The sequence below is a fragment of the Callithrix jacchus genome, chromosome 1, assembly GCF_049354715.1.
Source record: "Callithrix jacchus isolate 240 chromosome 1, calJac240_pri, whole genome shotgun sequence".
Lineage (NCBI taxonomy): Eukaryota > Metazoa > Chordata > Mammalia > Primates > Cebidae > Callithrix > Callithrix jacchus.
Genome location: NC_133502.1, coordinates 167,321,896 through 167,335,750, shown reverse-complemented (window position 1 = coordinate 167,335,750; position 13,855 = coordinate 167,321,896).

Genomic DNA, 13,855 nt, shown 5'->3' with positions numbered 1-13,855 from the left:
AACAGGGTTTTATTTTTCATGCTTTCTTTTCCACCGATGCAGGAGCCAAGTCAGGTTCCTGGATTTACTGCTCATCTGACATTAATGGTGAGAGACATGTCCTCTTCTTGAGGAGGAGAGCACCAAGCCTACCCAGAGCTTAAGGCATTAAAGTATAATGGGGCTTAGAGATCATCTGGCCCAACTGAAATATATTACAGATGTGCACAACTGAGTTCTGGAGAGGATGCACCTGGCTCAAGATCAGGGGGAAGAGTTTGGGCTAAGTCCTCAACATATGATTCTTTAGGCTAAATGGAGCAAGGACCACTCTTTGGAACAAAAAAAGAGTTCCAAGTTCCTGTGGTTGCTTTGGAGCAATTTATTTTCTCCCTGTTAGCATTTCCCAAAATGAAGCCCTCAAAAAGATAAATAGGAGGTCAATTTTTACAACGGCGCATTTTTTCCCCCTTTAAGCACCAGGACTCAGATCCATTTACTGAGCATGTTGCATTGCTACAGCTCTATGCAGTGCCGTGCTGGCTCTGTGCACAGAGCCAATTACATTAGAGGCAGAACCGAGCTAAGTGGGAGACAGCATGTGGTTAGAAATTAGGAGGATTGACGTGATGTCCTATTCTGCTATTTTTTAGCCATAAGCCCTGTCACCTCACTTATTTCACTTCTCTTGATTTCTGAATGGGAAAAAATAATTTCTTACTTAACATTGCATGTATTAAGCAAATACTATTGGGCACATACCATGTACTAGATACTATCCTAGGTTCTAGAAATATGGTGCAAATGAAACAAAGGCCCTGAGCTCACAGAGCTTATCTTATAACCTGAGAGGGCCTCTGACAAAGTGTCCTTTTGTGTAGAGAGATAAAGAAAGTGAGGGAATGTGTCATGTAACAACTCAAAAGCGAAGCATTCAAAGCTGAGGGATTAGATCGTGCTAAGTTCCTGATGCTGGACACAGCAGGCATGACTGATGCAAAGCAAGAAATCCATAATTTTACATGAATCAAACGCTCAGTGTATAAAATAAAAATGAAAAGGTTGTAAATATCTATGCTAATAATATATATTATTCTTATTAATGAAATCCATGTTCTGTTGAGACTATATACTAAGGAGTCATAGTTTTCTGATTTTTTTCTAATTCTCTGAAATGAACACATAATACTTATATAATTTATTTATTTTCTTTCTTTCTTTTTCTTTTGAGACGGAGTCTCCCTGTCACCAGGCTGGAGTGCAGTGGCACAATCTCAGCTCACTGAAACCTCCGCCTCCCGGTTCAAGTGATTCTCCTATCTCAGCCTTCCGAGTAGCTGGGACAAGAGGCATGTGCCATCACACCCAGCTAATTTTTGTATTTTTAGTAGAGATGTTGGCCAGGATGGTCTCAGTCTCATGATCTCATTATGTGCCCACCTTGGCCTACCAAAGTGCTGTGATTACAGGCATGAGCCACTACACCTGGCCAATATAATTTATTTATTTAAGCAGATATTAAAATTATAAAATATGAAACCAGTAAACACTGTGCTGGTTTGAACACCAGCACTTTGGAATTTCAGGTGGAGGTGTGAGGATCACTTAAGCCCAGAAGTTCAAGACCAGCCAGGGAAATATAATGAAACCTTATCTGTACAAAAAATGAGAAAAAAAAAATCCAAGCACGTTGGCATGTACCTGTAATATGACCTACTCGGAAGATTAAGGTGGGAGAATTGCCTGAGCCCAGCAGGGAGGATCGCTTGAGCCCATGAGGTTACAGTGGGCCAAGATGGTGCCACCGCACTCTGCCCTGGGGAATAGAGCAAGAACCTATCTAGAAGCAAACAAACAAAAAACCCTGGCCCCTAGTGTTCTAATTTCATGTTTGGCAGAATCTTGGTTCTCTGTTATCTTTGGCTAATTTGCTGTGTATAGGGTAGTTTAACCTAATCTTCTAAGTGCTTGGGTTACTTTTAGCTGAGAGACTCCTTGAGCAAAGAAAGAGTTGGGAAGATCCTTCCTTATCTGCCCCCCATCTTCTTTCCTATCTCTTAGCAGTTTCTGCCAAGGTTCCTGAGTTCCCAGAGGTTCTCCTGGGTCACACAGCCTGAAAAGATTTCTTGGGCTAAGCCTAGAATTAGCTGGGTACACAGGCAGCAGAAAGCTGCACAGTTTCTTCTCCTCCATTGCAATGATACTGTGATGGAATTACATATACAACTTTCACCAAATATTGTTTTGAGACAGGTTCCTTCTCTGTTGCCTAGGTTGGAGGGCAGTAGCATGATCACAGTTCACTGTAGCCTTGACCTCCCAGAGCCAAGCAATCCTCCTGTCTCCGCCTCCCAAGTAGCTGGGACTACAGCTGTGCATTACCACACCCAGCTAATTTTTTAAAAGTTCTGTAGAGAGAGAGAGAGTCTAGCTATAATGGCCAGGCTGGTTTCAAACTTTGTGTTTAAGTGATCCTCCCACCTCAGCCTCCCAAAGGTGCTGGGATTACAACTGTGAGCCACCACTCAGGACTGCTTGTTTGATTTAATCTATTGCACATTATGTACTCTTTTTAGTTTATTTTGTTAAGTTTATGTATCATCTGGTGGACACAAAATAATAAGATTTAGCTGCTACCCGCACTAAGTTTACATGTAAATAAAATGATGACTTATTAGTAGTAATGATATTATTTACATTAATTAACATCTTGATAATTCATAACCGATGATGTCAAACATTTATTGAGAAATCAGGTTCTTTATGTTCTTTAACTGAATTCTCACAGTAGCTCCGTGATGGCCATTATAATTCTTAGATCACAGATGAAAACAATGAGGAAGAAACAGGGTAAGTAACTTATCCAAAGTCACATACCTTCTAAGTGGAAGAATTTCCAGTTGTTAGACTCTGCTGGTAGCCACTATACTTCATCGCCCCTCCTATTCATTAGTACAGTTTTCTAGATAAGAATACATTCTTTTATTTATTACAATAGTCCAATAGTCCTTCACTATAGGTCTTATTACAACTGTCTCATTTTCATAAATAAAAAAAGTGTATTCTGAGCTGTTAATGACTTAAACACAAATTTACCCAGCAACAAGTGATAGACCCAAGATTCAAACACCAAAATCATGGCTTTAATTCAAGGACACACACACACACACACACACACACACACACACACACATGCCTGGGAAAAATCATACAAAGAAAATCATAAATTAGAAATTTAGAATTCAAGATATATAACTGAATAGTAATAAATTTTCCAGGTAGCTGAGAGATTATAGGAAGCACTTGGAACTCCAGGGATCTGAGATCTAATCAAGCCCCTGTCACTACTACTGCAACTACTTTCATAAGCAGAAAGTTTTGGACATGACCATACCTTGTCTTAGTACCTCAGGATCATGGTTATGAAAACTGACAATTGTTCTTGCTGTGATATAGTGAATACCTCAGGATCTACCAGTTTGTAGAAAGGTGTATATTCCTACCTTGAGCAGATTAAAATTTACCTGTTTTCTAAGATTATTGTCTACTGGCTTTGATTGCCTCAGTTTCCATCCTAGTTGCCAGACATTCCATAATCACTTTTCATCTGTGAGAGCCAGAAGGGTGAGGAGACATTCCCCAGAGAACCTGGGAAAAAAACCACGTGTGTGTGTGTGTGTGTGTGTGTGTGTGTTTGACAAAGAGAGAATAGTTAGAAAAAGGATAAAAATTGCCATTTTTATGATTTATTTGTTGTCTCTAAGTTAAATTTTTTGTTCCTTTAATTCTTTCCTGACTGTGAATGTATTTACTTTGACATTTGGAGTGCTATTAACCAAGCTTATAAAATTTTTATGTTTATCCAAAGGGTAACACGGGTTTCAGGAAGACAGAAATATTGTTCTAAGATGGCATCCTGTTTTTACCCTAAATCTGTGGCTTGACTTTGTTGTGTGTGTCTCCTCCTCCTCTTAGTCCTCAGGAAATTGTGTGCCCAGGAATGGGCCACAAGAACACCGTTAAAAACAAGCTGCTCACGATATCAAAAATTCCTTCGGGGCTGAGAGTAGTGGCTCATACCTGTAATCCCAGCACTTCGGGAGGCTGAGGTGGGAGAATCACTTTAGTCCAGGAATTTGAGACCAGTCTGGGAAACACAGTGAGACCTTATCTCTACAAACCATTAAAATTTTATTTTTTAAATTAGCTAGGCAGTGGTGCACACCTGTAGTCACACACACCCACCAGCCCTACCTGGCTGTGCCATCCCTCAGGAGTAGCTGAGGGACCATGGCTCGAACCCAGGAGGTCGAGGCTGCAGTGAGCCTTGATTGCACTACTGCACTCTAGCCTAGACAACAGCGGCACCCTGTATCAAACAAACAAACAGAAATCCTTCAGGTTTACTGATGTTTATGTCTTGTTTCTCAACTGTTACTAAAGGTACTGACCTTGGATTGAGTAAGGTTAACAACAGTAGAAGCAATAACAATCCCTTTCATGTATGCTATTGCTGAGTTTCTGTCATCCAAGTGATCACACTATCACTTATCTTACTTGATCCTCATGAAAAACCTGGTAAAATACAATACATCAGATTTATCTTCTACATTTCGTCTATTACTCCTTTGGGCAGATGTTTTTATTCACAAACTGATTTAAGGGACAGTTTTCAGGTCAATTGAAGGGTTGGCTCAACACCCATTTGGTTTTCCATCATCTATGTAAATGCATCACGTAGGCTACTGTGTATTTAGATACGTTGTTTGCAGGATCTTCTGGGATGAGTTGCAGGGATTTTCTTTCACCTATGTAAAGTGTAAATGTACACATTTATCCTAAGTCTATCTCAACATTTTTATTCATTTTCAAGTGGGGAATGGACTAGAAATGGGGAATATTACAGAATATATCCTACTTTATTTTTGAGTAGAGCTTATATTATTCCTTTTTTTCAAACAATGCCTTGTGATCATCACATTTTTGCTGGATAATGGAAATAAAGATAATTTCTCCTAACTCTAGAGTACCTCTTAAGGTTCATTTGTAAATACGCATTGTATCACTGGGAATGGCGTACATGCCCTTTCCTTTAGTAGATAGATACAAGGTTCTTTGAAGACAGGGAGCATTTACTTCTCCAACTTCTCTTGAGGGCAGGTCATTTACTTCTCTTACCTATTACCTTATCCCAAGCCAGGCACAACAGTGGGCTCAAAGTTGGTTCTCTAATGATGATATATAATCACTTAATTCACATCTTGTATTGTCGTGCTAACCAGACTTTCATCTTCCCCTTGCTCTTCTCAGACTGCGGAGGCCATATTTGCTTCCTGTGTCAGAAGGAATCTGTTGAAAGAATTAACATTACAAATCAGCTAAGCCTAGTGAACCATGCCGGATGCTTGCGGTCCTGCTATTTCATGGGGCAAGTGGAATAAGGAGATTGAAATAGGCTCCAGAGCTTCAGTACCTAGGTTTGAATGTTAATCCAACTTATTAGCTCTGTGATCTTGTCAAATTATTTAACCTCTTTGCACCTAACTCTTCCCATTTGTAAAATGAGGGCGCTGATTATGCCTACTTCATTAATAGTTAAGAGTATTAAAATAAATAAACCACATAAATTGCTTGGAATTCATGCTGGGCATATAAAAATGTCTCAGTAAGTATTAGCTCATGTAATTTTGTCCTAATACAACATTGCAAGATAAATGTTTACATATTAATACTATTTACAGATGATAAAACTAAACCTAACACATATTAAGGAACAAAGTTAATAACTGATTTAAGAAACACTATATGAACTCATTTCTAGAGGATGATAGCAATATGAAAGAATTGAGATTTATTGTGTTTCATATGTGCCCTGTGACGTGCTAGAAGCTTGTAGACACCATCCACTTAAATTGCAAGAACATAGAGGCAGTTTCTATCTCTGTCCATATTTTACAAATGGTGACCTCTTGCCTTGTAAAGGTGGCATAAAGTGTCCTAGATAAAACAACCAGTTAGTGGCAGAACCAAATCTGTTTTTTCCTAAAGCTCATATACTTTTCTTCAACTCTACCAAGGTGCCTGCTAGAATGGAAAGCCATTCTTTGCTCTAAAAGGTAAGGGGTTCAAATAGTAGAGAGTGTATGTTTTTGGCGGGGGAGGGTTGGGAGAGGGCTTGGTGAATGAAGAGTGGGACCTGGATGCTGGTAAAAGAATGAATATAAACAGCATTTTGAAAGAGAGCCATTTAGAAGCAAGATTACAGAATCTATTTGAAGATTTTCCCAGAGGACACATTAAAAAGATGGCTTGCACGCAACTTAACGAGAGGTTAGCTGAAACGCGCTGGGCTCTGCGTAGGCGAGATGCACACTGAAAATTAAATCCACGTTGGAAATGTTAATAAATGCATACACATGTTCTTGTTTGTAACGTGCTCCTTGTTTTTCTCATTTTATTCATGGTAGAACAACGTGAGGGCGTCTCTGTTGAGTCTCCTGGGACCTGCCTTTCCCCCTTTGGTTGTTTTGCTTTCTCTCTGTCTCTCCCCATCCCACGCCCATACCCACTGAATGTGATTTCACAGATTGAGACATCTAGGACCCAAGAGGGTGCCTGTGCAGCAGGAATGAAGAATGGGAGAGCAGATTCTTCGGTCTTCTAGACGACACATCACATGATAGTCATAGTGATGTTAAAACCAACAATATCACATTACTTTCTCAATTAAAGGTGTCTAAGGTTTTCCTGTGGCTTACACAACAAAAGTCAAAGACTTCTGCAGATGTTTAAGACCTTAAGGAGTTGAACACCCTCCAGACCTACCTCGCTGTCCTGACCTTTCATGACCTCTGCATTTTCCCTGGCAGTCCCTTTCTACTGTCAATCTTCTTCAGTCATATCTAATTCAAATGTGGTCTTCTTTATCAAGCCTTCCATGCAGTTCCCCAGGGAAAGTGAGGGGCTCTGGGTTCTTGGTTTCTCTTGTACTTCATGCTCACCTTTTATGAGCCATTAATGTTAGTACTAAAAACTAGCTTTCATTTATTAAATGGTTAATATGTAGGGGTTGTTCCTAATCATGTTATATAACTTTTCTTAGTTTACCTAACAAATGTATTAGATACATTTAGCACATGCTTAAGGTCATAAAACCAAGGGTGGCAGAGCCAGGATGAGTGCTCTAAGTCCTTTGACTTCAACACCTGCCCCATTAACAATTACCCTTAGCCATTATGTTACAATAGTGAACAGTGATTACTCACATGTGAGACTCACTTTACTGCTAGCCCTTAACATACTTGAAAGCGGAACTGCTTTCTTCATTTTCTGGAGGCAGCAGGATGGGGTAGTGAGGAGAACATATATTAATATTTTAGAGTTACTCAGACCTGGTTGAAACTGTAGCTCCTTTATTAGCTGTGTGAGTTTAAATAAGTTACTGAATCTCTGAAAATCAGTCTCTACGCCTGTCTCTGAGAAATAGCATTACTAATAATATAAAGCTGAGAAAAAGAGAGGTCACATTTTCATAATACTGGCACTATTGTAACCACTCAGTATAAGCTAGTTGCTTTTTTCTTTTCTTTCTTTCTTTTTTTTTTTTCTTTTTGGTGTATCTACCCAATATCCTGGCCTAGAGTAAACACCCAATAAACACTATAGCTAACCTGGAAGGTGAAAATTCTCTACAATAAGAATTACACAGCACCATTCAAAGAAATGAGAGAAGAGATAAACAAATGGAAAAATATCCCATGCTCATGGAAAGAATTAATGTCACTAAAATGGCCATACTGCCCAAAGCAATTTATAGATACAAAGCTATTCCTGTCAAATTACTAATGACATTCTTCACAGAACTAGAAAAAAAATTTTTAAGTCAATATGGAACCCAAATCCTCAAATAACCAAGACAATCTGAAGCAAAAAGAATGAAGCTGGAGACATCTCGTCACCCAACATCAAACTATATTACACAGCTACAGAATTCAAAACAGCATGGTACTGGTACAAAAACAAGCACATAGACCAATGGAACAGAACAGAGAACACAGAAACAAGGCAATACACCTACAATCATATGATTCTTGACAAAGCTCACAAAAACATGTAATGAGAAAAGACTACTTATTCAATAAATGGTGTTGGAATAAATTGCTAGCCATATGCTAGCTGGACCCCTTACTTCACCATATACAAAAATCAACTTAAGATGAATTAAAGTGAAACCCAAAACTATAAACAAAACAACTTGGAAGACAACTTAGGCTATACAATCCTGGACATGGAAACAGGCAAAGATTTCATGACAAAGACATCAAAAGCAGTTACAACAAAAGCAAAAAATGGACAAATGAGATCTAGTCAAACTAAAGAGTTTCTGCACAGCAAAAGAAACTATCAACAGACTAAACAGATGAGCTACAGAATGGGAGAAAATTTTTGCAAACTATGCATCTGACAAAGGTCTAATACTCAGCATCTACAAGGAACTTAAACAAATTTACAAGAGGAAAATAAGCAATGCTGTTAAAAAGTGGGCAAAGAACATGAACAGACATTTTTCAAAAGAAGACATACATACAGCCAACAAGCATATGAAAAAAGCTCAACATCATTCATCATTAGGGAAATGGAAATCAAAACCACAATGAGATACCATCACATATCAGTCAGGATAGTAAAATAATAATAATAATAATAGATGCTAATAATGTTGCAGAGGAAAGGGAACACATACACTTTTGGTAGGAGTGTAAATTAGTTCAGCCATTGTGAAAGACAGTGTGGTGATTCCTCAAACTGCTGAAAGCGGAACTTCCATTCGACCCAGCAATTATATTATTCAGAGGAATATAAATCATTCTACCATAAAGACACATGCCTGTAAATGTTCATTGTTACACTAGTCACAAGAGGAAAGACATAAAATCAACCAAAATGCCCATCAATGACAGATTGGATAAAGAAAATGTGGTGCGTATATACCATGGAATACTAGGTAGCCATCAAAAAAATGAGATAATGTCTTTTCATGGAACATGGATGAGCTGAAGGCTATTATCCTTAGCAAACTAATGCAGAAATAGATAAATACCTCATGTTCTAACTTAAAAGTGGGAGTTAAATAATGAAAACACATAAACATTAAAAAGGAAATGACAGACTCCGGGCTGTACTTCAGGGTGGCTGGTGGGAGGAAGGGGAGGAGCAGAAAAAAATAACTATTGGGTACTAGGCTTAATACCTGGGTGATGAAATAATCTGTACAAAGAAACCCCCATGACATAAGTTTACCTATATGACAAACCTTCACAAGTACCCCCGAACCTAAAATAAAAGTTAAAAAAAAAAGAATTTGGGAAAAAAGGAGGGGGGAGTTAATTTTGTTCTTAAAACTATGTCAAAAGTAAAATATGGCCATTGCTCTTATTAACTGAGTTATCTAAATGCCCTGGTGAAGATTTGTCATTCAAGTGAAGGTGTAGAGTGGAATAGGTGATCAAAATGATTTTGATAGGAAATATAAGAGCTTAGGCAGATGGAAGGAAGACAGGCAGAACATTCCTCAGGGAGAGGAGGAAGAAGTTAAACTAATTCCCAGAAAGTCTTTTGTAGCTTTCAGGGCCACAATCTTGGTCCAAAAAGCACTGGAGTGAAGATTTGCACGTTGGTTCATTGCTGTGTAATGATTACTACGTAAAAAGTAAACAGGAAGAGGGTGATTACAAACTCGATTTCTGGAGCTTCATTGAGATAGAGAGGAAAGTAAAATCTTTTGATCTCGGATGTTAATCTTTACCATGCCACTTGCCAGCTTCATGAATTTTTTTTTCCCCAGATAAAGGGAGAAATAATACGTGCCTTGTCAGGCTCAAATGTCACACACACACACATACACACACACACCCCACACACACCACTCGCACACCACACACACACACTTTGTATAAGGTTTAGGTGTGTGCCATATACAAAGCACCTCACAAATCTTAAAATGCAAGGCTTAAATACAAGGGACACTCAAAAGATATTTATTTCATTTTGCTTGTTTTGATTTGGTTTTCCCACATACTTCACCTCCTTTCTTTTTTCTTTTCTGTCTTTTTTCTTTTTCTTTCTCTTTCTCTTTTGGGGATAGGGTCTTGCTCTTTCACCCAGGCTGGAGTACAGTGACATAATCACTGCTCAGTGCACCCTTGACCTCCCAGGCTCCAGAGATCCTCCCACTTCAGCCTCCTTAGTAGCTGGGATTACAGATGCACACCACCACACCCAGCTAATTTTTGTATTTTTTTGTAGATAGAGGATTTCACCATGTTGCCCTGGCTTGGGCTCCTGGGCTCAAGCAATCTTCCTGCCTTGGTCTCTTAAAGTGGTAGGATTACAGGTGTGAACCACTATGCCTGACCCACTTCCTTTCTTTAGAGAAAACTAAATGCACAAGTTTAGAGAAATAATTAAATTAACTTGTTCTTCTATTTGAACTTGCCCAGTTGTCAACATACTCTCTGCCATCCTGCCCCTCATGAAGCTTTCAGTAGTTGTGGATGCTTCAAGTCACCACTGTCCTACTCAAGGACAAAAAAACCAAGTCTAGCTTCTCTTCCATTTCTGTTTCTTCTGTTCACCACCAGACTTCCAAGCCTCTTGGGTGTCAGCCAAGCATGATATCATTCACAGCAGATAACCAGTGAGCAAAACAAAGAGACAGATACACTAGCAGTGTGACATATGCATTTTTAAATTCACTCATTGTACCTACTCAATGAAAGGCCACACTGGGCCTTGTGGAGGAACATGATTCAAGTAAGATGTTTCTCATTTTTAAGCAGAAACAAGAAACAAGCTTTTTATACCCAGCTTGAAACCTTTCTCAGTAAACCTTTTCAATAAAATAAATATCAGTTGTTGGCACAGTTTTTGGCACATAGTAACACTTAATAAATCAAAGGTGAAATAACAGAGGTGATAATGATAATTACAATAGAAGTAGTGGTGTTAGTGGTATTATAGATTGTCATTTTTATTCTCCCCCATGTCTGTTGCTAATTTTCCTGGTCTTCTTTTCTGGAAGTTTCAATGAGGCCAGGAGCCTACTACTTAAAAATATTAAAGGAGACTGGAAAAGGAGTGACTGTACAGGACAGTACTTCATTAAAAACATAGAAGCCATCTGACTGAAGCCTTTTCACTTTTTATTCACAAATCCACAAATCCACCTGCTTCTTTATCTATGTTCTTCCATCAAAAGTCAGTCCCTGTATATGAACTTTAGATGTGAACCGTTTTCATCTTTACACATATTCCTTCTTTTGTCTCTTTTACATTTTCAGTCTCTCTCCTTTTTTGCTGAATCAGTCTCATGAACATGCATAAGATATAGTAGTGCCTGTTAGATCAAAGAAACTTTATTCTGACCTCACTTTTCCCTCTAGTTATAATTACATTTCTTGCCCCCCAACAACATTGTTAACTTGCTAGCTCAACTTCCTCATCTTTCATTCATTCTTCAATCCACTCTGTTCAGATTTGTATCACCACCATGCTAGAATATATGTCATTAAAATCACCAGCAACCTCATATATATTGTTCTTTCTATCCTTAGGATCTTTTAACACAATCAACGACTCTCTCTGCTTTAGATACACTCTCCGTCTTCCATATCCATAAGCATCTCTAGGTTAAAGTGGATAAAACTGAACTTAACCAAATGTTAGGGGGAAACTGAATAAGTTTCCCCCCCAGATTGTTTTCTTTGTGTTTTTCCCCCTCAGTCATCCTCTTTTGGAAAAATGAGTTCAATATAGATCTGGGTTCTCAAGCCAGAAAAATAAGATCTCCTGTGATTCGACTTGTCTTCTGTGTCTCTCTTGCCCTCTCTCTCTCTCATCACTTATAACCAATCCATTATCAGTCCATCTTTAAGTCTGGAATCTTTTCCAAAATGAATCATGAATCCTTTCATTTTTTTTTTAACCTTCACTACCACTATCTTCATCTAGATCACTTTCAATTCTTGGTGGAATACTGAAAAATGTCCTAACTGTTCTCTCACTTCTTTGCTAGTCTCTTTCTATCCATCAAGTACGTCAACTAAAATTTAGGTAGACATGTTTGGGTCTTTTTAGGTATTATTTAAAGTTTAACCTATTAGCCAAAATACAAGTACAAGCTCCATAAATAAAACTTAGATGGGTTTCGACGATCTTTCTTGTTGACTACCTTTTTAATCTTCTCTCTTGAAACTTTTTGTTTATCACTTTATGTTCAGGCAACATGGATATGCTTAGGGTCCTTGAAATGTTCAGTCTTTCTTCTTCATTAAATAAAGCCTAGCTTCTCTCCCAAGAAATCCTCTGAGACCCTTTCAAAAAGCAGAGTACATCATTATTTTGCTTCTGCTACCTCTGTATTTTGTGCACATTTCTATTATTAATAATTTCTAGATATGTGTGTGTCCCCTAATAGAGTAGTTCTCCAACTTGGCTGTACATTGGAATCACCTGAGAAGTTAAAACAAAACAAAACACATGAACAAACACAAAACAGAACTATGGCCTGGGTTTTTCCTACTCAGAGCTTCTGATTTAATTGGTATGGAGTGTAGCCGGTGCTTTAAGAATTTATATATATTCCTGAGATATATATATATCTACCTCCTAGTGATTCTAATATGCAGTGAAGTTAGAGACTCACTCCTTGAGGCTAGGGATGTTCTATTTTTATTTTTAATCCCTATATCCCAGGTGTTCTAAATTCTGTTTGGCACATAGTTGGAATTAAATTTATGTTGGTAAAAATGTACTAACCAATGAATAAAGAGCTTATGATGCAATATAATTCCCGAGTGAAACAGGTAAAATTAAGGATTGTGAGTTTTCAGCAAGACCTAAATAACGTTAAATGCCCAGGATAGCCTTGCAGTAGATAAGTAAAATGCTAAAATCGAAAAGAGGTAAATAGAAATAAATGCAATACATAAATAGAAACAGTCACCATTGAGATTAAGTCTGAGACCATTTGCAAAGTGAATAGAAGAAACTGGAGAGGGAGAATTGGGCAGTGAGAGATTAAAAGTATGGGAATGATAACAAGAGGCCAAAGCAGGTATTCAATGAAATTTTAGAGAAAGTAAATTGAAATTTTTAGAGAAGGCACTAAATTGATACAACCATTTAAGAGAAAGACACATTCTAATTGTGCAACCCACGTTTCTAACTTCCAACAATTAATGGGGCTTTGAATTCAAGTGAAAAAATAGGATATTTTTTGTTGCCAACTATTACAGTAATGATAATATCACAGTTGAAGAAGCTGAGATTATGTCACAGTAAATATCATGAATTTTAGAGAAACATTACATGGTTTTCCCAACAGCTGTGTGGCTTTTGGCAAGTCACTTAACCTCTGTGACTCAATTTCCATATGGGTAAAATGAGGATAACAATTATACCTTTTTAATGTAGCAATTATGAGCAATAAAGGTGTTAATTTATGTAAAGTGCTCAGAAAAGCCTAGTGCAGAGTAAGTAACAGTAAATGTTAGTTTTATCATTATAGATGTAGGAGTTTCTGTAATGTAGATAAATGTACACACTTCTGTACAGATGTCTAAATTGTCCATGACTTAAACAATGCCAAGGCTAATATATAACGTGTTAAAAAGGAAAAGTGAGATTGTGTTTTACAAATACAAAAGTTGATTTCCATTTTAGAACTAAATCCATATGTATATATATATATATGTAAAGATGTATTTGATCTCACTTTGTTTATCTTTTGGACACATAGGCATACATGTACCACCTTACAATTGCAGTAAAATTGCCAAATTAGTGAACCTTAAAATGATTATCTCAAGAGCCTTAG